This window comes from Ambystoma mexicanum, chromosome 13 (assembly GCF_040938575.1).
Source record: "Ambystoma mexicanum isolate Mex_15411 chromosome 13, UKY_AmexF1_1, whole genome shotgun sequence".
Lineage (NCBI taxonomy): Eukaryota > Metazoa > Chordata > Amphibia > Caudata > Ambystomatidae > Ambystoma > Ambystoma mexicanum.
The window spans coordinates 358,245,262-358,266,802 of record NC_090938.1 but is presented as its reverse complement, the minus strand read 5'-3'; the positions used below and the strand labels follow the sequence as shown (position 1 = coordinate 358,266,802).

The 21,541-nt window shown below is 43.4% G+C and overlaps 23 non-coding genes across 23 annotated transcripts; 19 read left to right on the top strand and 4 right to left on the bottom strand.

Annotated features, from left to right (window-relative positions):
• The first annotated feature begins 361 nt into the window (after positions 1 to 361).
• TRNAS-GCU (transfer RNA serine (anticodon GCU)) lies at positions 362 to 443 on the top strand. Its single transcript has one exon. It is a non-coding gene; the product is annotated as a tRNA-Ser (tRNA).
• Positions 444 to 989: 546 nt separating this feature from the next.
• TRNAT-CGU (transfer RNA threonine (anticodon CGU)) lies at positions 990 to 1,061 on the top strand. The gene has a single exon. It is a non-coding gene; the product is annotated as a tRNA-Thr (tRNA).
• Positions 1,062 to 2,551: 1,490 nt separating this feature from the next.
• On the bottom strand, positions 2,552 to 2,646 carry TRNAI-UAU (transfer RNA isoleucine (anticodon UAU)). Its single transcript has 2 exons — positions 2,609 to 2,646; positions 2,552 to 2,587 (listed from the first exon to the last, which is right to left on the bottom strand). It is a non-coding gene; the product is annotated as a tRNA-Ile (tRNA).
• A 479-nt stretch (positions 2,647 to 3,125) lies between these two features.
• On the top strand, positions 3,126 to 3,202 carry TRNAS-GCU (transfer RNA serine (anticodon GCU)). The gene has a single exon. It is a non-coding gene; the product is annotated as a tRNA-Ser (tRNA).
• A 465-nt stretch (positions 3,203 to 3,667) lies between these two features.
• Positions 3,668 to 3,739, top strand: TRNAT-UGU (transfer RNA threonine (anticodon UGU)). Its single transcript has one exon. It is a non-coding gene; the product is annotated as a tRNA-Thr (tRNA).
• A 687-nt stretch (positions 3,740 to 4,426) lies between these two features.
• On the top strand, positions 4,427 to 4,508 carry TRNAS-GCU (transfer RNA serine (anticodon GCU)). Its single transcript has one exon. It is a non-coding gene; the product is annotated as a tRNA-Ser (tRNA).
• Positions 4,509 to 5,054: 546 nt separating this feature from the next.
• On the top strand, positions 5,055 to 5,126 carry TRNAT-CGU (transfer RNA threonine (anticodon CGU)). The gene has a single exon. It is a non-coding gene; the product is annotated as a tRNA-Thr (tRNA).
• Positions 5,127 to 6,515: 1,389 nt separating this feature from the next.
• TRNAS-GCU (transfer RNA serine (anticodon GCU)) lies at positions 6,516 to 6,597 on the top strand. The gene has a single exon. It is a non-coding gene; the product is annotated as a tRNA-Ser (tRNA).
• A 1,843-nt stretch (positions 6,598 to 8,440) lies between these two features.
• TRNAT-UGU (transfer RNA threonine (anticodon UGU)) lies at positions 8,441 to 8,512 on the top strand. Its single transcript has one exon. It is a non-coding gene; the product is annotated as a tRNA-Thr (tRNA).
• Positions 8,513 to 9,199: 687 nt separating this feature from the next.
• On the top strand, positions 9,200 to 9,281 carry TRNAS-GCU (transfer RNA serine (anticodon GCU)). The gene has a single exon. It is a non-coding gene; the product is annotated as a tRNA-Ser (tRNA).
• Positions 9,282 to 9,827: 546 nt separating this feature from the next.
• On the top strand, positions 9,828 to 9,899 carry TRNAT-CGU (transfer RNA threonine (anticodon CGU)). The gene has a single exon. It is a non-coding gene; the product is annotated as a tRNA-Thr (tRNA).
• A 1,499-nt stretch (positions 9,900 to 11,398) lies between these two features.
• Positions 11,399 to 11,493, bottom strand: TRNAI-UAU (transfer RNA isoleucine (anticodon UAU)). The gene is made up of 2 exons: positions 11,456 to 11,493; positions 11,399 to 11,434 (listed from the first exon to the last, which is right to left on the bottom strand). It is a non-coding gene; the product is annotated as a tRNA-Ile (tRNA).
• A 1,022-nt stretch (positions 11,494 to 12,515) lies between these two features.
• Positions 12,516 to 12,587, top strand: TRNAT-UGU (transfer RNA threonine (anticodon UGU)). Its single transcript has one exon. It is a non-coding gene; the product is annotated as a tRNA-Thr (tRNA).
• Positions 12,588 to 13,273: 686 nt separating this feature from the next.
• TRNAS-GCU (transfer RNA serine (anticodon GCU)) lies at positions 13,274 to 13,355 on the top strand. The gene has a single exon. It is a non-coding gene; the product is annotated as a tRNA-Ser (tRNA).
• A 546-nt stretch (positions 13,356 to 13,901) lies between these two features.
• On the top strand, positions 13,902 to 13,973 carry TRNAT-CGU (transfer RNA threonine (anticodon CGU)). Its single transcript has one exon. It is a non-coding gene; the product is annotated as a tRNA-Thr (tRNA).
• A 1,490-nt stretch (positions 13,974 to 15,463) lies between these two features.
• On the bottom strand, positions 15,464 to 15,558 carry TRNAI-UAU (transfer RNA isoleucine (anticodon UAU)). The gene is made up of 2 exons: positions 15,521 to 15,558; positions 15,464 to 15,499 (listed from the first exon to the last, which is right to left on the bottom strand). It is a non-coding gene; the product is annotated as a tRNA-Ile (tRNA).
• Positions 15,559 to 16,037: 479 nt separating this feature from the next.
• On the top strand, positions 16,038 to 16,114 carry TRNAS-GCU (transfer RNA serine (anticodon GCU)). Its single transcript has one exon. It is a non-coding gene; the product is annotated as a tRNA-Ser (tRNA).
• A 465-nt stretch (positions 16,115 to 16,579) lies between these two features.
• On the top strand, positions 16,580 to 16,651 carry TRNAT-UGU (transfer RNA threonine (anticodon UGU)). The gene has a single exon. It is a non-coding gene; the product is annotated as a tRNA-Thr (tRNA).
• Positions 16,652 to 17,338: 687 nt separating this feature from the next.
• Positions 17,339 to 17,420, top strand: TRNAS-GCU (transfer RNA serine (anticodon GCU)). The gene has a single exon. It is a non-coding gene; the product is annotated as a tRNA-Ser (tRNA).
• A 546-nt stretch (positions 17,421 to 17,966) lies between these two features.
• TRNAT-CGU (transfer RNA threonine (anticodon CGU)) lies at positions 17,967 to 18,038 on the top strand. Its single transcript has one exon. It is a non-coding gene; the product is annotated as a tRNA-Thr (tRNA).
• Positions 18,039 to 19,539: 1,501 nt separating this feature from the next.
• TRNAI-UAU (transfer RNA isoleucine (anticodon UAU)) lies at positions 19,540 to 19,634 on the bottom strand. The gene is made up of 2 exons: positions 19,597 to 19,634; positions 19,540 to 19,575 (listed from the first exon to the last, which is right to left on the bottom strand). It is a non-coding gene; the product is annotated as a tRNA-Ile (tRNA).
• A 1,022-nt stretch (positions 19,635 to 20,656) lies between these two features.
• Positions 20,657 to 20,728, top strand: TRNAT-UGU (transfer RNA threonine (anticodon UGU)). The gene has a single exon. It is a non-coding gene; the product is annotated as a tRNA-Thr (tRNA).
• A 687-nt stretch (positions 20,729 to 21,415) lies between these two features.
• On the top strand, positions 21,416 to 21,497 carry TRNAS-GCU (transfer RNA serine (anticodon GCU)). The gene has a single exon. It is a non-coding gene; the product is annotated as a tRNA-Ser (tRNA).
• Positions 21,498 to 21,541: the final 44 nt, after the last annotated feature.

Below are 21,541 nucleotides of genomic sequence, written 5' to 3'. Positions count from 1 at the left end.
TTTAAATTCAATGACATCACAGGAAGCAGCAGCATCTGAACTTTGATCTTGGCTGGAAACGTTGAATGATGCCAAACACTGGGAAACTGGAGCTTGCGTTATGCTGGTTTTACTACTAATGGTGTGCCATACGGAAGCTCAAGCACCTTCCTCTGGATTAGTGTTGTGAACCCTCCAGGAGCACTTGTTATATTTTTCTGAACTTCAACTTGATGTGTTTATCTATCAATGGCCGGGTAAGGAAGAACGAGTCAACGATCTTGTTTCTATTATGACAAACATGATCTATTTTTCACTGACTTTGCACCACCATTGTTTTATCTCTTCTTTAAGCATGGGACTCGAGCACCGTTCCCAAACAGACGAAGTGGCCGAGTGGTTAAGGCGATGGACTGCTAATCCATTGTGCTCTGCACGCGTGGGTTCGAATCCCACCTTCGTCGTATTTTTTCTTTATAGTCTGCATTTAAACATAGACCAAAGTCTTTCAACCTCCCTGTGAAAGACAGGAATGAGTACAGATATGGAAATAGAGATGTAAAAATAAGTTCATTGGTGCAGGCGGAGAATGAAATTAGTCAAAGACTTTCCTCGTAGGTTTCCATTCTTTACTATTATAGGAGCCAAAATCAGCGCAGTTAGTAAACTCCCAAGCTTACATCCCAAATTCTTTTTTCTTTTAGTTGTCTGCCTTTTACATGTTCCTTTTGCCATCATTCTGACCTGCTATCTAAACTCATGAACCTGTTCAGCATCCTACTCAATACATACATACCCGTAAAAGTACATACTCAAACGCATACCGACAATGTATCACCAACATAAGCACACACGCTTTCGCAAATCAGATGTATGATGACGTACTGAACACATGCAGAGATATACAGCCATTTTTACACAACCAGAAATTCATATACCTGGAGATCTACCTAGGTAAAACCCATGGTTTCTTTGCACTTTCTGTTGTTGGCTGTGAGCAAGCAGCAGGTGGCCTTGTAGCTCAGTGGCAGAGCACTGGTCTCGTAAACCAGGGGTCATGAGTTCAAACCTCATCAGGGCCTCGGGCGGATTATTTTCAAAAAGCACGGGGAAGAGAAGCCAGAGTTGCACCATCTACAGAGAACCTTTTATGACGGGATGCATCCTCATAATTGAAGTCTTCCACAGAAGGAGTGAAATAGAGTTCGAGAGGAAGGCCTAATGTTTTCAGGCAAAGACTGACAAAAACCTTGCAATGTCGCATGTAGCTGCTTTGGTGAAAAGACTGTTCAAGTTCACAATGCAACGGAGGGGTGTTCCCCATCTCCATACAATCATCTCTTTGATAATGTAAACGTTCCAGGCGTGTTGAAAGACAAAGACAGACACAACCGCACATACCAGTTGAAGAAAGACAGCCAGCAAACACATTTGTATAGAGGTAAGCAAGCCTCAATTAGAGATGTGAGTCCCTCCGTTTCTGCGGGAGTCCACAAGTTTAATAAAAAATGAACACATATCTTTCATGTTCTAATGATTACCAATCTTTCTGATTAGCTCTGCATAGCTCCAATGGCTATGTGTGTGTGTGTGTGTGTGTATGTGCCCGTGTGTGTAGGGGAAGGGGTCGGTAGATGTGTTCACGCAGAGCAAGTTGCATACATCGCCAACAGCCATTCTCTCCTGCTCCTGTGCATCCAGTTCGGAAGCGAACCCACCCAATTGTTCTATATGTCTGCTACCCTGACCGCATTCACACATCATTGGCTATTAGTATGCAGCTTGTGGGCGCTGTCAATGGGATATAAGCACCATTCCCCATGTCTGCAATAGCTAGACCAGATTCTGAGGTATGATGAGCAGGGGTCCAGGCACTTCGCCTTACAAACGCCGGGCTTAGCCCTGCCGGGCCTAGCCCTGAGGGGCCTAACTGGGCATGGCCCTGTGTAAGGTAGGGTGAGCAGGGGACCACTTGCAACTAACCTTCGGCACCAATCAGGCATGGAGAGGTCTGTGCAAATGCCCAGCCCTTTAGCAATCTCGATCTGCAAAACCTTCAACTCCTAATTCTCATGGCTCCCAGAAGCCCTAGCCCATATGCAAATGAGGCGAGTTCCTATCAGCATCCTTGTTCTGCTTGATTTTATCAAAGTGACTGCCTGATTAGTGAAAGGGTATTTATTCTCAGAGGTTTGCTTCAAAGGCGATAATGCAGTAAATAGACAACATTATTCTTTGTAAGTTGATATTGTCTCCTGGATCCTACTCCAGTAACCCTTTTTCTACCTTTACAAATGTCTTCCGTAAGTGGTGCTCAGCAGAAAATGGAGTATAATAACAGTTGACATTTTTTATTTTCTGTTCTATTTTCAAAAACCCTCCGTAGCTGTATTTAAAGCGCAAACACCCCATAAATAACTTGCAATGAGTATTCCATGTCTAAAAGGCAGAGGAGCTGTCATACAACATTAACTGACAATCAAGGAAACCTTGAGGTGAACCAAAAAATGTCCAGAACATTTATTGGTTCAATAATTCAGTTTTGAGGTGAATTAGTAAAAAGTTCCAAAGTTGCTCCAGGTGAGGCTTGAACTCACAACCTCGGCATTGCTCACTGCATGTACTGCTGTATAAGTACCGCGCCCTAACCGATTGCGCCACTGGAGCTGCTGTGTTTTGGTTTTCAACATGAAACTACACCCACAAACACACAATAAGTGTACAAAAGCACCCACAAGCTCTGGCATTGTCTTTTTAGCTGACACCAAATTATGGGTGCCTTGTAGTGCCCATATTGTGCCACTGGAGCTTACCTTTTAGCCTGATATACACTTTGCCACTGATGTTCAGCCAATGGTGCAGTCAAATGTCCCTTCTACATTTTTGTCATGCTGCAGGCAGTGCCACTGGAGCCAGCATGATGCTCTTCCTCATATTCAACACGTGTCAATTGAAACACCTCCCAATGTCATCTTGGCGATGCCTATAAACACCCCAGGACTTTGATGAATTTTTCTCAACAGCAAGTGAGGCAGTTTTCCTGCAAACGGCTGGATGTACCTCAACAAGGAACGCATTGTGGTTCTATTTTGAAGATGTTTGTGTTATTACCTGTAAAGACTTGAATGCCTAACATAATCCCTGTAGACGAGGTGGCCGAGTGGTTAAGGCGATGGACTGCTAATCTACTGTACACGCGTGGTTTCGAATCCCACCTTTGTCGATTTTAACTTTTGAAATCTTTTTTAAACATCTGCATTGCTCTAAGCACCATTGCCATTGGCTTTCAAAGAACATACAGACAAAAGTGAAAATATGCATGTTAGTTGATTAAGAAGGACACAAACAAGGTTGTCGTGTTACTGGCAGGAATGCAATCTGCTGTGCTTGACTACCCTTTGAGCCAGAATCCGGATAGAAATTTAAAAAAGCAAAGGTAATATCCATATTGTCTCTCTGCTGCCATGTACATGTTTTTTTCAACTTTCACGCATCACATCTCCTCATTAGTCACTCTAAAATTGCACGGAATACGCACAAATTAGCTGCTCCTCAAAAAATCGGCCAGAAAAAAACAGGTCAAATCACAATCATATACATACATTCTCACACACCCTTCAAATATGTCTACCCAGTAAACATCATGTTGTGTGCTCGTTGTGTTGCTGTTATGCATCATAACCTGAGGGGCTCTGTAGCTCAGTGGCAGAGCACTGGTCTTGTAAACCAGGGGTCGTGAGTTCGATCCTCATCAGGGCCTCCAAATGGTAATTTTCTTGAACATTGTTGAATAGGAACTGATATTGCACATTGTACCTGTGCAACCTTTTACCAATGGATTCGGGCCTATAACAAAGCCACAAGCGCAAGGTGTCTGAATAGTCTGTGGGGAAGGTCGGCTTTCTGGACCTAATTTCTTCAAGAAAAAGACCTTGATAATCTTGTGATGACAGATGCAGATGATCACGGTGAAGCCCTTACTCTATTGAACAGTACAGCGGTTCTGGGTTGCACGCCTTTCTCTATTTTCAGGGACGTTGATGTGGCAAAATTTAATTGGAAAAGGGTTATTGCCATCACTCACTATTTAAATTCAATGACATCACAGGAAGCAGCAGCATCTGAACTTTGATCTTGGCTGGAAACGTTGAATGATGCCAAACACTGGGAAACTGGAGCTTGCGTTATGCTGGTTTTACTACTAATGGTGTGCCATACGGAAGCTCAAGCACCTTCCTCTGGATTAGTGTTGTGAACCCTCCAGGAGCTCTTGTTATATTTTTCTGAACTTCAACTTGATGTGTTTATCTATCAATGGCCGGGTAAGGAAGAACGAGTCAACGATCTTGTTTCTATTATGACAAACATGATCTATTTTTCACTGACTTTGCACCACCATTGTTTTATCTCTTCTTTAAGCATGGGACTCGAGCACCGTTCCCAAACAGACGAGGTGGCCGAGTGGTTAAGGCGATGGACTGCTAATCCATTGTGCTCTGCACGCGTGGGTTCGAATCCCACCTTCGTCGTATTTTTTCTTTATAGTCTGCATTTAAACATAGACCAAAGTCTTTCAACCTCCCTGTGAAAGACAGGAATGAGTACAGATATGGAAATAGAGATGTAAAAATAAGTTCATTGGTGCAGGCGGAGAATGAAATTAGTCAAAGACTTTCCTCGTAGGTTTCCATTCTTTACTATTATAGGAGCCAAAATCAGCGCAGTTAGTAAACTCCCAAGCTTACATCCCAAATTCTTTTTTCTTTTAGTTGTCTGCCTTTTACATGTTCCTTTTGCCATCATTCTGACCTGCTATCTAAACTCATGAACCTGTTCAGCATCCTACTCAATACATACATACCCGTAAAAGTACATACTCAAACGCATACCGACAATGTATCACCAACATAAGCACACACGCTTTCGCAAATCAGATGTATGATGACGTACTGAACACATGCAGAGATATACAGCCATTTTTACACAACCAGAAATTCATATACCTGGAGATCTACCTAGGTAAAACCCATGGTTTCTTTGCACTTTCTGTTGTTGGCTGTGAGCAAGCAGCAGGTGGCCTTGTAGCTCAGTGGCAGAGCACTGGTCTCGTAAACCAGGGGTCATGAGTTCAAACCTCATCAGGGCCTCGGGCGGATTATTTTCAAAAAGCACGGGGAAGAGAAGCCAGAGTTGCACCATCTACAGAGAACCTTTTATGACGGGATGCATCCTCATAATTGAAGTCTTCCACAGAAGGAGTGAAATAGAGTTCGAGAGGAAGGCCTAATGTTTTCAGGCAAAGACTGACAAAAACCTTGCAATGTCGCATGTAGCTGCTTTGGTGAAAAGACTGTTCAAGTTCACAATGCAACGGAGGGGTGTTCCCCATCTCCATACAATCATCTCTTTGATAATGTAAACGTGCCAGGCGTGTTGAAAGACAAAGACAGACACAACCGCACATACCAGTTGAAGAAAGACAGCCAGCAAACACATTTGTATAGAGGTAAGCAAGCCTCAATTAGAGATGTGAGTCCCTCCGTTTCTGCGGGAGTCCACAAGTTTATTAAAAAATGAACACATATCTTTCATGTTCTAATGATTACCAATCTTTCTGATTAGCTCTGCATAGCTCCAATGGCTATGTGTGTGTGTGTGTGTGTATGTGCCCGTGTGTGTAGGGGAAGGGGTCGGTAGATGTGTTCACGCAGAGCAAGTTGCATACATCGCCAACAGCCATTCTCTCCTGCTCCTGTGCATCCAGTTCGGAAGCGAACCCACCCAATTGTTCTATATGTCTGCTACCCTGACCGCATTCACACATCATTGGCTATTAGTATGCAGCTTGTGGGCGCTGTCAATGGGATATAAGCACCATTCCCCATGTCTGCAATAGCTAGACCAGATTCTGAGGTATGATGAGCAGGGGTCCAGGCACTTCGCCTGACGAACGCCTGACAAACGCCGGGCTTAGCCCTGCCGGGCCTAGCCCTGAGGGGCCTAACTGGGCATGGCCCTGTGTAAGGTAGGGTGAGCAGGGGACCACTTGCAACTAACCTTCGGCACCAATCAGGCATGGAGAGGTCTGTGCAAATGCCCAGCCCTTTAGCAATCTCGATCTGCAAAACCTTCAACTCCTAATTCTCATGGCTCCCAGAAGCCCTAGCCCATATGCAAATGAGGCGAGTTCCTATCAGCATCCTTGTTCTGCTTGATTTTATCAAAGTGACTGCCTGATTAGTGAAAGGGTATTTATTCTCAGAGGTTTGCTTCAAAGGCGATAATGCAGTAAATAGACAACATTATTCTTTGTAAGTTGATATTGTCTCCTGGATCCTACTCCAGTAACCCTTTTTCTACCTTTACAAATGTCTGAGCTTCAACTTGATGTGTTTATCTATCAATGGCCGGGTAAGGAAGAACGAGTCAACGATCTTGTTTCTATTATGACAAACATGATCTATTTTTCACTGACTTTGCACCACCATTGTTTTATCTCTTCTTTAAGCATGGGACTCGAGCACCGTTCCCAAACAGACGAGGTGGCCGAGTGGTTAAGGCGATGGACTGCTAATCCATTGTGCTCTGCACGCGTGGGTTCGAATCCCACCTTCGTCGTATTTTTTCTTTATAGTCTGCATTTAAACATAGACCAAAGTCTTTCAACCTCCCTGTGAAAGACAGGAATGAGTACAGATATGGAAATAGAGATGTAAAAATAAGTTCATTGGTGCAGGCGGAGAATGAAATTAGTCAAAGACTTTCCTCGTAGGTTTCCATTCTTTACTATTATAGGAGCCAAAATCAGCGCAGTTAGTAAACTCCCAAGCTTACATCCCAAATTCTTTTTTTCTTTTAGTTGTCTGCCTTTTACATGTTCCTTTTGCCATCATTCTGACCTGCTATCTAAACTCATGAACCTGTTCAGCATCCTACTCAATACATACATACCCGTAAAAGTACATACTCAAACGCATACCGACAATGTATCACCAACATAAGCACACACGCTTTCGCAAATCAGATGTATGATGACGTACTGAACACATGCAGAGATATACAGCCATACAAATGTCTTCCGTAAGTGGTGCTCAGCAGAAAATGGAGTATAATAACAGTTGACATTTTTTATTTTCTGTTCTATTTTCAAAAACCCTCCGTAGCTGTATTTAAAGCCCAAACACCCCATAAATAACTTGCAATGAGTATTCCATGTCTAAAAGGCAGAGGAGCTGTCATACAACATTAACTGACAATCAAGGAAACCTTGAGGTGAACCAAAAAATGTCCAGAACATTTATTGGTTCAATAATTCAGTTTTGAGGTGAATTAGTAAAAAGTTCCAAAGTTGCTCCAGGTGAGGCTTGAACTCACAACCTCGGCATTGCTCACTGCATGTACTGCTGTATAAGTACCGCGCGCTATTGCGCCACTGGAGCTGCTGTGTTTTGGTTTTCGACATGAAACTACACCCACAAACACACACACAAGTGTACAAAAGCACCCACAAGCTCTGGCATTGTCTTTTTAGCTGACACCAAATTATGGGTGCCTTGTAGTGCCCATATTGTGCCACTGGAGCTTACCTTTTAGCCTGATATACACTTTGCCACTGATGTTCAGCCAATGGTGCAGTCAAATGTCCCTTCTACATTTTTGTCATGCTGCAGGCAGTGCCACTGGAGCCAGCATGATGCTCTTCCTCATATTCAACACGTGTCAATTGAAACACCTCCCAATGTCATCTTGGCGATGCCTATAAACACCCCAGGACTTTGATGAATTTTTCTTAACAGCAAGTGAGGCAGTTTTCCTGCAAACGGCTGGATGTACCTCAACAAGGAACGCATTGTGGTTCTATTTTGAAGATGTTTGTGTTATTACCTGTAAAGACTTGAATGCCTAACATAATCCCTGTAGACGAGGTGGCCGAGTGGTTAAGGCGATGGACTGCTAATCTGCTGTACACGCGTGGTTTCGAATCCCACCTTTGTCGATTTTAACTTTTGAAATCTTTTTTAAACATCTGCATTGCTCTAAGCACCATTGCCATTGGCTTTCAAAGAACATACAGACAAAAGTGAAAATATGCATGTTAGTTGATTAAGAAGGACACAAACAAGGTTGTCGTGTTACTGGCAGGAATGCAATCTGCTGTGCTTGACTACCCTTTGAGCCGGAATCCGGATAGAAATTTAAAAAAGCAAAGGTAATATCCATATTGTCTCTCTGCTGCCATGTACATGTTTTTTTCAACTTTCACGCATCACATCTCCTCATTAGTCACCCTAAAATTGCACGGAATACGCACAAATTAGCTGCTCCTCAAAAAATCGGCCAGAAAAAAACAGGTCAAATCACAATCATATACATACATTCTCACACACCCTTCAAATATGTCTACCCAGTAAACATCATGTTGTGTGCTCGTTGTGTTGCTGTTATGCGTCGTAACCTGAGGGGCTCTGTAGCTCAGTGGCAGAGCACTGGTCTTGTAAACCAGGGGTCGTGAGTTCGATCCTCATCAGGGCCTCCAAATGGTAATTTTCTTGAACATTGTTGAATAGGAACTGATATTGCACATTGTACCTGTGCAACCTTTTACCAATGGATTCGGGCCTATAACAAAGCCACAAGCGCAAGGTGTCTGAATAGTCTGTGGGGAAGGTCGGCTTTCTGGACCTAATTTCTTCAAGAAAAAGACCTTGATAATCTTGTGATGACAGATGCAGATGATCACGGTGAAGCCCTTACTCTATTGAACAGTACAGCGGTTCTGGGTTGCACGCCTTTCTCTATTTTCAGGGACGTTGATGTGGCAAAATTTAATTGGAAAAGGGTTATTGCCATCACTCACTATTTAAATTCAATGACATCACAGGAAGCAGCAGCATCTGAACTTTGATCTTGGCTGGAAACGTTGAATGATGCCAAACACTGGGAAACTGGAGCTTGCGTTATGCTGGTTTTACTACTAATGGTGTGCCATACGGAAGCTCAAGCACCTTCCTCTGGATTAGTGTTGTGAACCCTCCAGGAGCTCTTGTTATATTTTTCTGAACTTCAACTTGATGTGTTTATCTATCAATGGCCGGGTAAGGAAGAACGAGTCAACGATCTTGTTTCTATTATGACAAACGTGATCTATTTTTCACTGACTTTGCACCACCATTGTTTTATCTCTTCTTTAAGCATGGGACTCGAGCACCGTTCCCAAACAGACGAGGTGGCCGAGTGGTTAAGGCGATGGACTGCTAATCCATTGTGCTCTGCACGCGTGGGTTCGAATCCCACCTTCGTCGTATTTTTTCTTTATAGTCTGCATTTAAACATAGACCAAAGTCTTTCAACCTCCCTGTGAAAGACAGGAATGAGTACAGATATGGAAATAGAGATGTAAAAATAAGTTCATTGGTGCAGGCGGAGAATGAAATTAGTCAAAGACTTTCCTCGTAGGTTTCCATTCTTTACTATTATAGGAGCCAAAATCAGCGCAGTTAGTAAACTCCCAAGCTTACATCCCAAATTCTTTTTTCTTTTAGTTGTCTGCCTTTTACATGTTCCTTTTGCCATCATTCTGACCTGCTATCTAAACTCATGAACCTGTTCAGCATCCTACTCAATACATACATACCCGTAAAAGTACATACTCAAACGCATACCGACAATGTATCACCAACATAAGCACACACGCTTTCGCAAATCCGATGTATGATGACGTACTGAACACATGCAGAGATATACAGCCATTTTTACACAACCAGAAATTCATATACCTGGAGATCTACCTAGGTAAAACCCATGGTTTCTTTGCACTTTCTGTTGTTGGCTGTGAGCAAGCAGCAGGTGGCCTTGTAGCTCATTGGCAGAGCACTGGTCTCGTAAACCAGGGGTCATGAGTTCAAACCTCATCAGGGCCTCGGGCGGATTATTTTCAAAAAGCACGGGGAAGAGAAGCCAGAGTTGCACCATCTACAGAGAACCTTTTATGACGGGATGCATCCTCATAATTGAAGTCTTCCACAGAAGGAGTGAAATAGAGTTCGAGAGGAAGGCCTAATGTTTTCAGGCAAAGACTGACAAAAACCTTGCAATGTCGCATGTAGCTGCTTTGGTGAAAAGACTGTTCAAGTTCACAATGCAACGGAGGGGTGTTCCCCATCTCCATACAATCATCTCTTTGATAATGTAAACGTGCCAGGCGTGTTGAAAGACAAAGACAGACACAACCGCACATACCAGTTGAAGAAAGACAGCCAGCAAACACATTTGTATAGAGGTAAGCAAGCCTCAATTAGAGATGTGAGTCCCTCCGTTTCTGCGGGAGTCCACAAGTTTATTAAAATATGAACACATATCTTTCATGTTCTAATGATTACCAATCTTTCTGATTAGCTCTGCATAGCTCCAATGGCTATGTGTGTGTGTGTGTGTGTATGTGCCCGTGTGTGTAGGGGAAGGGGTCGGTAGATGTGTTCACGCAGAGCAAGTTGCATACATCGCCAACAGCCATTCTCTCCTGCTCCTGTGCATCCAGTTCGGAAGCGAACCCACCCAATTGTTCTATATGTCTGCTACCCTGACCGCATTCACACATCATTGGCTATTAGTATGCAGCTTGTGGGCGCTGTCAATGGGATATAAGCACCATTCCCCATGTCTGCAATAGCTAGACCAGATTCTGAGGTATGATGAGCAGGGGTCCAGGCACTTCGCCTGACGAACGCCTGACAAACGCTGGGCTTAGCCCTGCCGGGCCTAGCCCTGAGGGGCCTAACTGGGCATGGCCCTGTGTAAGGTAGGGTGAGCAGGGGACCACTTGCAACTAACCTTCGGCACCAATCAGGCATGGAGAGGTCTGTGCAAATGCCCAGCCCTTTAGCAATCTCGATCTGCAAAACCTTCAACTCCTAATTCTCATGGCTCCCAGAAGCCCTAGCCCATATGCAAATGAGGCGAGTTCCTATCAGCATCCTTGTTCTGCTTGATTTTATCAAAGTGACTGCCTGATTAGTGAAAGGGTATTTATTCTCAGAGGTTTGCTTCAAAGGCGATAATGCAGTAAATAGACAACATTATTCTTTGTAAGTTGATATTGTCTCCTGGATCCTACTCCAGTAACCCTTTTTCTACCTTTACAAATGTCTTCCGTAAGTGGTGCTCAGCAGAAAATGGAGTATAATAACAGTTGACATTTTTTATTTTCTTTTCTATTTTCAAAAACCCTCCGTAGCTGTATTTAAAGCGCAAACACCCCATAAATAACTTGCAATGAGTATTCCATGTCTAAAAGGCAGAGGAGCTGTCATACAACATTAACTGACAATCAAGGAAACCTTGAGGTGAACCAAAAAATGTCCAGAACATTTATTGGTTCAATAATTCAGTTTTGAGGTGAATTAGTAAAAAGTTCCAAAGTTGCTCCAGGTGAGGCTTGAACTCACAACCTCGGCATTGCTCACTGCATGTACTGCTGTATAAGTACCGCGCGCTAACCGATTGCGCCACTGGAGCTGCTGTGTTTTGGTTTTCGACATGAAACTACACCCACAAACACACACACAAGTGTACAAAAGCACCCACAAGCTCTGGCATTGTCTTTTTAGCTGACACCAAATTATGGGTGCCTTGTAGTGCCCATATTGTGCCACTGGAGCTTACCTTTTAGCCTGATATACACTTTGCCACTGATGTTCAGCCAATGGTGCAGTCAAATGTCCCTTCTACATTTTTGTCATGCTGCAGGCAGTGCCACTGGAGCCAGCATGATGCTCTTCCTCATATTCAACACGTGTCAATTGAAACACCTCCCAATGTCATCTTGGCGATGCCTATAAACACCCCAGGACTTTGATGAATTTTTCTCAACAGCAAGTGAGGCAGTTTTCCTGCAAACGGCTGGATGTACCTCAACAAGGAACGCATTGTGGTTCTATTTTGAAGATGTTTGTGTTATTACCTGTAAAGACTTGAATGCCTAACATAATCCCTGTAGACGAGGTGGCCGAGTGGTTAAGGCGATGGACTGCTAATCTGCTGTACACGCGTGGTTTCGAATCCCACCTTTGTCGATTTTAACTTTTGAAATCTTTTTTAAACATCTGCATTGCTCTAAGCACCATTGCCATTGGCTTTCAAAGAACATACAGACAAAAGTGAAAATATGCATGTTAGTTGATTAAGAAGGACACAAACAAGGTTGTCGTGTTACTGGCAGGAATGCAATCTGCTGTGCTTGACTACCCTTTGAGCCAGAATCCGGATAGAAATTTAAAAAAGCAAAGGTAATATCCATATTGTCTCTCTGCTGCCATGTACATGTTTTTTTCAACTTTCACGCATCACATCTCCTCATTAGTCACCCTAAAATTGCACGGAATACGCACAAATTAGCTGCTCCTCAAAAAATCGGCCAGAAAAAAACAGGTCAAATCACAATCATATACATACATTCTCACACACCCTTCAAATATGTCTACCCAGTAAACATCATGTTGTGTGCTCGTTGTGTTGCTGTTATGCGTCGTAACCTGAGGGGCTCTGTAGCTCAGTGGCAGAGCACTGGTCTTGTAAACCAGGGGTCGTGAGTTCGATCCTCATCAGGGCCTCCAAATGGTAATTTTCTTGAACATTGTTGAATAGGAACTGATATTGCACATTGTACCTGTGCAACCTTTTACCAATGGATTCGGGCCTATAACAAAGCCACAAGCGCAAGGTGTCTGAATAGTCTGTGGGGAAGGTCGGCTTTCTGGACCTAATTTCTTCAAGAAAAAGACCTTGATAATCTTGTGATGACAGATGCAGATGATCACGGTGAAGCCCTTACTCTATTGAACAGTACAGCGGTTCTGGGTTGCACGCCTTTCTCTATTTTCAGGACGTTGATGTGGCAAAATTTAATTGGAAAAGGGTTATTGCCATCACTCACTATTTAAATTCAATGACATCACAGGAAGCAGCAGCATCTGAACTTTGATCTTGGCTGGAAACGTTGAATGATGCCAAACACTGGGAAACTGGAGCTTGCGTTATGCTGGTTTTACTACTAATGGTGTGCCATACGGAAGCTCAAGCACCTTCCTCTGGATTAGTGTTGTGAACCCTCCAGGAGCTCTTGTTATATTTTTCTGAACTTCAACTTGATGTGTTTATCTATCAATGGCCGGGTAAGGAAGAACGAGTCAACGATCTTGTTTCTATTATGACAAACATGATCTATTTTTCACTGACTTTGCACCACCATTGTTTTATCTCTTCTTTAAGCATGGGACTCGAGCACCGTTCCCAAACAGACGAGGTGGCCGAGTGGTTAAGGCGATGGACTGCTAATCCATTGTGCTCTGCACGCGTGGGTTCGAATCCCACCTTCGTCGTATTTTTTCTTTATAGTTTGCATTTAAACATAGACCAAAGTCTTTCAACCTCCCTGTGAAAGACAGGAATGAGTACAGATATGGAAATAGAGATGTAAAAATAAGTTCATTGGTGCAGGCGGAGAATGAAATTAGTCAAAGACTTTCCTCGTAGGTTTCCATTCTTTACTATTATAGGAGCCAAAATCAGCGCAGTTAGTAAACTCCCAAGCTTACATCCCAAATTCTTTTTTCTTTTAGTTGTCTGCCTTTTACATGTTCCTTTTGCCATCATTCTGACCTGCTATCTAAACTCATGAACCTGTTCAGCATCCTACTCAATACATACATACCCGTAAAAGTACATACTCAAACGCATACCGACAATGTATCACCAACATAAGCACACACGCTTTCGCAAATCAGATGTATGATGACGTACTGAACACATGCAGAGATATACAGCCATTTTTACACAACCAGAAATTCATATACCTGGAGATCTACCTAGGTAAAACCCATGGTTTCTTTGCACTTTCTGTTGTTGGCTGTGAGCAAGCAGCAGGTGGCCTTGTAGCTCAGTGGCAGAGCACTGGTCTCGTAAACCAGGGGTCATGAGTTCAAACCTCATCAGGGCCTCGGGCGGATTATTTTCAAAAAGCACGGGGAAGAGAAGCCAGAGTTGCACCATCTACAGAGAACCTTTTATGACGGGATGCATCCTCATAATTGAAGTCTTCCACAGAAGGAGTGAAATAGAGTTCGAGAGGAAGGCCTAATGTTTTCAGGCAAAGACTGACAAAAACCTTGCAATGTCGCATGTAGCTGCTTTGGTGAAAAGACTGTTCAAGTTCACAATGCAACGGAGGGGTGTTCCCCATCTCCATACAATCATCTCTTTGATAATGTAAACGTTCCAGGCGTGTTGAAAGACAAAGACAGACACAACCGCACATACCAGTTGAAGAAAGACAGCCAGCAAACACATTTGTATAGAGGTAAGCAAGCCTCAATTAGAGATGTGAGTCCCTCCGTTTCTGCGGGAGTCCACAAGTTTAATAAAAAATGAACACATATCTTTCATGTTCTAATGATTACCAATCTTTCTGATTAGCTCTGCATAGCTCCAATGGCTATGTGTGTGTGTGTGTGTGTGTATGTGCCCGTGTGTGTAGGGGAAGGGGTCGGTAGATGTGTTCACGCAGAGCAAGTTGCATACATCGCCAACAGCCATTCTCTCCTGCTCCTGTGCATCCAGTTCGGAAGCGAACCCACCCAATTGTTCTATATGTCTGCTACCCTGACCGCATTCACACATCATTGGCTATTAGTATGCAGCTTGTGGGCGCTGTCAATGGGATATAAGCACCATTCCCCATGTCTGCAATAGCTAGACCAGATTCTGAGGTATGATGAGCAGGGGTCCAGGCACTTCGCCTGACAAACGCCGGGCTTAGCCCTGCCGGGCCTAGCCCTGAGGGGCCTAACTGGGCATGGCCCTGTGTAAGGTAGGGTGAGCAGGGGACCACTTGCAACTAACCTTCGGCACCAATCAGGCATGGAGAGGTCTGTGCAAATGCCCAGCCCTTTAGCAATCTCGATCTGCAAAACCTTCAACTCCTAATTCTCATGGCTCCCAGAAGCCCTAGCCCATATGCAAATGAGGCGAGTTCCTATCAGCATCCTTGTTCTGCTTGATTTTATCAAAGTGACTGCCTGATTAGTGAAAGGGTATTTATTCTCAGAGGTTTGCTTCAAAGGCGATAATGCAGTAAATAGACAACATTATTCTTTGTAAGTTGATATTGTCTCCTGGATCCTACTCCAGTAACCCTTTTTCTACCTTTACAAATGTCTTCCGTAAGTGGTGCTCAGCAGAAAATGGAGTATAATAACAGTTGACATTTTTTATTTTCTGTTCTATTTTCAAAAACCCTCCGTAGCTGTATTTAAAGCGCAAACACCCCATAAATAACTTGCAATGAGTATTCCATGTCTAAAAGGCAGAGGAGCTGTCATACAACATTAACTGACAATCAAGGAAACCTTGAGGTGAACCAAAAAATGTCCAGAACATTTATTGGTTCAATAATTCAGTTTTGAGGTGAATTAGTAAAAAGTTCCAAAGTTGCTCCAGGTGAGGCTTGAACTCACAACCTCGGCATTGCTCACTGCATGTACTGCTGTATAAGTACCGCGCCCTAACCGATTGCGCCACTGGAGCTGCTGTGTTTTGGTTTTCAACATGAAACTACACCCACAAACACACAATAAGTGTACAAAAGCACCCACAAGCTCTGGCATTGTCTTTTTAGCTGACACCAAATTATGGGTGCCTTGTAGTGCCCATATTGTGCCACTGGAGCTTACCTTTTAGCCTGATATACACTTTGCCACTGATGTTCAGCCAATGGTGCAGTCAAATGTCCCTTCTACATTTTTGTCATGCTGCAGGCAGTGCCACTGGAGCCAGCATGATGCTCTTCCTCATATTCAACACGTGTCAATTGAAACACCTCCCAATGTCATCTTGGCGATGCCTATAAACACCCCAGGACTTTGATGAATTTTTCTCAACAGCAAGTGAGGCAGTTTTCCTGCAAACGGCTGGATGTACCTCAACAAGGAACGCATTGTGGTTCTATTTTGAAGATGTTTGTGTTATTACCTGTAAAGACTTGAATGCCTAACATAATCCCTGTAGACGAGGTGGCCGAGTGGTTAAGGCGATGGACTGCTAATCTACTGTACACGCGTGGTTTCGAATCCCACCTTTGTCGATTTTAACTTTTGAAATCTTTTTTAAACATCTGCATTGCTCTAAGCACCATTGCCATTGGCTTTCAAAGAACATACAGACAAAAGTGAAAATATGCATGTTAGTTGATTAAGAAGGACACAAACAAGGTTGTCGTGTTACTGGCAGGAATGCAATCTGCTGTGCTTGACTACCCTTTGAGCCAGAATCCGGATAGAAATTTAAAAAAGCAAAGGTAATATCCATATTGTCTCTCTGCTGCCATGTACATGTTTTTTTCAACTTTCACGCATCACATCTCCTCATTAGTCACCCTAAAATTGCACGGAATACGCACAAATTAGCTGCTCCTCAAAAAATCGGCCAGAAAAAAACAGGTCAAATCACAATCATATACATACATTCTCACACACCCTTCAAATATGTCTACCCAGTAAACATCATGTTGTGTGCTCGTTGTGTTGCTGTTATGCGTCGTAACCTGAGGGGCTCTGTAGCTCAGTGGCAGAGCACTGGTCTTGTAAACCAGGGGTCGTGAGTTCGATCCTCATCAGGGCCTCCAAATGGTAATTTTCTTGAACATTGTTGAATAGGAACTGATATTGCACATTGTACCTGTGCAACCTTTTACCAATGGATTCGGGCCTATAACAAAGCCACAAGCGCAAGGTGTCTGAATAGTCTGTGGGGAAGGTCGGCTTTCTGGACCTAATTTCTTCAAGAAAAAGACCTTGATAATCTTGTGATGACAGATGCAGATGATCACGGTGAAGCCCTTACTCTATTGAACAGTACAGCGGTTCTGGGTTGCACGCCTTTCTCTATTTTCAGGGACGTTGATGTGGCAAAATTTAATTGGAAAAGGGTTATTGCCATCACTCACTATTTAAATTCAATGACATCACAGGAAGCAGCAGCATCTGAACTTTGATCTTGGCTGGAAACGTTGAATGATGCCAAACACTGGGAAACTGGAGCTTGCGTTATGCTGGTTTTACTACTAATGGTGTGCCATACGGAAGCTCAAGCACCTTCCTCTGGATTAGTGTTGTGAACCCTCCAGGAGCTCTTGTTATATTTTTCTGAACTTCAACTTGATGTGTTTATCTATCAATGGCCGGGTAAGGAAGAACGAGTCAACAATCTTGTTTCTATTATGACAAACATGATCTATTTTTCACTGACTTTGCACCACCATTGTTTTATCTCTTCTTTAAGCATGGGATTCGAGCACCGTTCTCAAACAGACGAGGTGGCCGAGTGGTTAAGGCGATGGACTGCTAATCCATTGTGCTCTGCACGCGTGGGTTCGAATCCCACCTTCGTCGTATTTTTTCTTTATAGTCTGCATTTAAACATAGACCAAAGTCTTTCAACCTCCCTGTGAAAGACAGGAATGAGTACAGATATGGAAATAGAGATGTAAAAATAAGTTCATTGGTGCAGGCGGAGAATGAAATTAGTCAAAGACTTTCCTCGTAGGTTTCCATTCTTTACTATTATAGGAGCCAAAATCAGCGCAGTTAGTAAACTCCCAAGCTTACATCCCAAATTCTTTTTTCTTTTAGTTGTCTGCCTTTTACATGTTCATTTTGCCATCATTCTGACCTGCTATCTAAACTCATGAACCTGTTCAGCATCCTACTCAATACATACATACCCGTAAAAGTACATACTCAAACGCATACCGACAATGTATCACCAACATAAGCACACACGCTTTCGCAAATCAGATGTATGATGACGTACTGAACACATGCAGAGATATACAGCCATTTTTACACAACCAGAAATTCATATACCTGGAGATCTACCTAGGTAAAGCCCATGGTTTCTTTGCACTTTCTGTTGTTGGCTGTGAGCAAGCAGCAGGTGGCCTTGTAGCTCAGTGGCAGAGCACTGGTCTCGTAAACCAGGGGTCATGAGTTCAAACCTCATCAGGGCCTCGGGCGGATTATTTTCAAAAAGCACGGGGAAGAGAAGCCAGAGTTGCACCATCTACAGAGAACCTTTTATGACGGGATGCATCCTCATAATTGAAGTCTTCCACAGAAGGAGTGAAATAGAGTTCGAGAGGAAGGCCTAATGTTTTCAGGCAAAGACTGACAAAAACCTTGCAATGTCGCATGTAGCTGCTTTGGTGAAAAGACTGTTCAAGTTCACAATGCAACGGAGGGGTGTTCCCCATCTCCATACAATCATCTCTTTGATAATGTAAACGTTCCAGGCGTGTTGAAAGACAAAGACAGACACAACCGCACATACCAGTTGAAGAAAGACAGCCAGCAAACACATTTGTATAGAGGTAAGCAAGCCTCAATTAGAGATGTGAGTCCCTCCGTTTCTGCGGGAGTCCACAAGTTTAATAAAAAATGAACACATATCTTTCATGTTCTAATGATTACCAATCTTTCTGATTAGCTCTGCATAGCTCCAATGGCTATGTGTGTGTGTGTGTGTGTGTATGTGCCCGTGTGTGTAGGGGAAGGGGTCGGTAGATGTGTTCACGCAGAGCAAGTTGCATACATCGCCAACAGCCATTCTCTCCTGCTCCTGTGCATCCAGTTCGGAAGCGAACCCACCCAATTGTTCTATATGTCTGCTACCCTGACCGCATTCACACATCATTGGCTATTAGTATGCAGCTTGTGGGCGCTGTCAATGGGATATAAGCACCATTCCCCATGTCTGCAATAGCTAGACCAGATTCTGAGGTATGATGAGCAGGGGTCCAGGCACTTCGCCTGACGAACGCCTGACAAACGCTGGGCTTAGCCCTGCCGGGCCTAGCCCTGAGGGGCCTAACTGGGCATGGCCCTGTGTAAGGTAGGGTGAGCAGGGGACCACTTGCAACTAACCTTCGGCACCAATCAGGCATGGAGAGGTCTGTGCAAATGCCCAGCCCTTTAGCAATCTCGATCTGCAAAACCTTCAACTCCTAATTCTCATGGCTCCCAGAAGCCCTAGCCCATATGCAAATGAGGCGAGTTCCTATCAGCATCCTTGTTCTGCTTGATTTTATCAAAGTGACTGCCTGATTAGTGAAAGGGTATTTATTCTCAGAGGTTTGCTTCAAAGGCGATAATGCAGTAAATAGACAACATTATTCTTTGTAAATTGATATTGTCTCCTGGATCCTACTCCAGTAACCCTTTTTCTACCTTTACAAATGTCTTCCGTAAGTGGTGCTCAGCAGAAAATGGAGTATAATAACAGTTGACATTTTTTATTTTCTGTTCTATTTTCAAAAACCCTCCGTAGCTGTATTTAAAGCGCAAACACCCCATAAATAACTTGCAATGAGTATTCCATGTCTAAAAGGCAGAGGAGCTGTCATACAACATTAACTGACAATCAAGGAAACCTTGAGGTGAACCAAAAAATGTCCAGAACATTTATTGGTTCAATAATTCAGTTTTGAGGTGAATTAGTAAAAAGTTCCAAAGTTGCTCCAGGTGAGGCTTGAACTCACAACCTCGGCATTGCTCACTGCATGTACTGCTGTATAAGTACCGTGCGCTAACCGATTGCGCCACTGGAGCTGCTGTGTTTTGGTTTTCGACATGAAACTACACCCACAAACACACACACAAGTGTACAAAAGCACCCACAAGCTCTGGCATTGTCTTTTTAGCTGACACCAAATTATGGGTGCCTTGTAGTGCCCATATTGTGCCACTGGAGCTTACCTTTTAGCCTGATATACACTTTGCCACTGATGTTCAGCCAATGGTGCAGTCAAATGTCCCTTCTACATTTTTGTCATGCTGCAGGCAGTGCCACTGGAGCCAGCATGATGCTCTTCCTCATATTCAACACGTGTCAATTGAAACACCTCCCAATGTCATCTTGGCGATGCCTATAAACACCCCAGGACTTTGATGAATTTTTCTCAACAGCAAGTGAGGCAGTTTTCCTGCAAACGGCTGGATGTACCTCAACAAGGAACGCATTGTGGTTCTATTTTGAAGATGTTTGTGTTATTACCTGTAAAGACTTGAATGCCTAACATAATCCCTGTAGACGAGGTGGCCGAGTGGTTAAGGCGATGGACTGCTAATCTGCTGTACACGCGTGGTTTCGAATCCCACCTTTGTCGATTTTAACTTTTGAAATCTTTTTTAAACATCTGCATTGCTCTAAGCACCATTGCCATTGGCTTTCAAAGAACATACAGACAAAAGTGAAAATATGCATGTTAGTTGATTAAGAAGGACACAAACAAGGTTGTCGTGTTACTGGCAGGAATGCAATCTGCTGTGCTTGACTACCCTTTGAGCCAGAATCCGGATAGAAATTTAAAAAAGCAAAGGTAATATCCATATTGTCTCTCTGCTGCCATGTACATGTTTTTTTCAACTTTCACGCATCACATCTCCTCATTAGTCACCCTAAAATTGCACGGAATACGCACAAATTAGCTGCTCCTCAAAAAATCGGCCAGAAAAAAACAGGTCAAATCACAATCATATACATACATTCTCACACACCCTTCAAATATGTCTACCCAGTAAACATCATGTTGTGTGCTCGTTGTGTTGCTGTTATGCGTCGTAACCTGAGGGGCTCTGTAGCTCAGTGGCAGAGCACTGGTCTTGTAAACCAGGGGTCGTGAGTTCGATCCTCATCAGGGCCTCCAAATGGTAATTTTCTTGAACATTGTTGAATAGGAACTGATATTGCACATTGTACCTGTGCAACCTTTTACCAATGGATTCGGGCCTATAACAAAGCCACAAGCGCAAGGTGTCTGAATAGTCTGTGGGGAAGGTCGGCTTTCTGGACCTAATTTCTTCAAGAAAAAGACCTTGATAATCTTGTGATGACAGATGCAGATGATCACGGTGAAGCCCTTACTCTATTGAACAGTACAGCGGTTCTGGGTTGCACGCCTTTCTCTATTTTCAGGGACGTTGATGTGGCAAAATTTAATTGGAAAAGGGTTATTGCCATCACTCACTATTTAAATTCAATGACATCACAGGAAGCAGCAGCATCTGAACTTTGATCTTGGCTGGAAACGTTGAATGATGCCAAACACTGGGAAACTGGAGCTTGCGTTATGCTGGTTTTACTACTAATGGTGTGCCATACGGAAGCTCAAGCACCTTCCTCTGGATTAGTGTTGTGAACCCTCCAGGAGCTCTTGTTATATTTTTCTGAACTTCAACTTGATGTGTTTATCTATCAATGGCCGGGTAAGGAAGAACGAGTCAACGATCTTGTTTCTATTATGACAAACGTGATCTATTTTTCACTGACTTTGCACCACCATTGTTTTATCTCTTCTTTAAGCATGGGACTCGAGCACCGTTCCCAAACAGACGAGGTGGCCGAGTGGTTAAGGCGATGGACTGCTAATCCATTGTGCTCTGCACGCGTGGGTTCGAATCCCACCTTCGTCGTATTTTTTCTTTATAGTCTGCATTTAAACATAGACCAAAGTCTT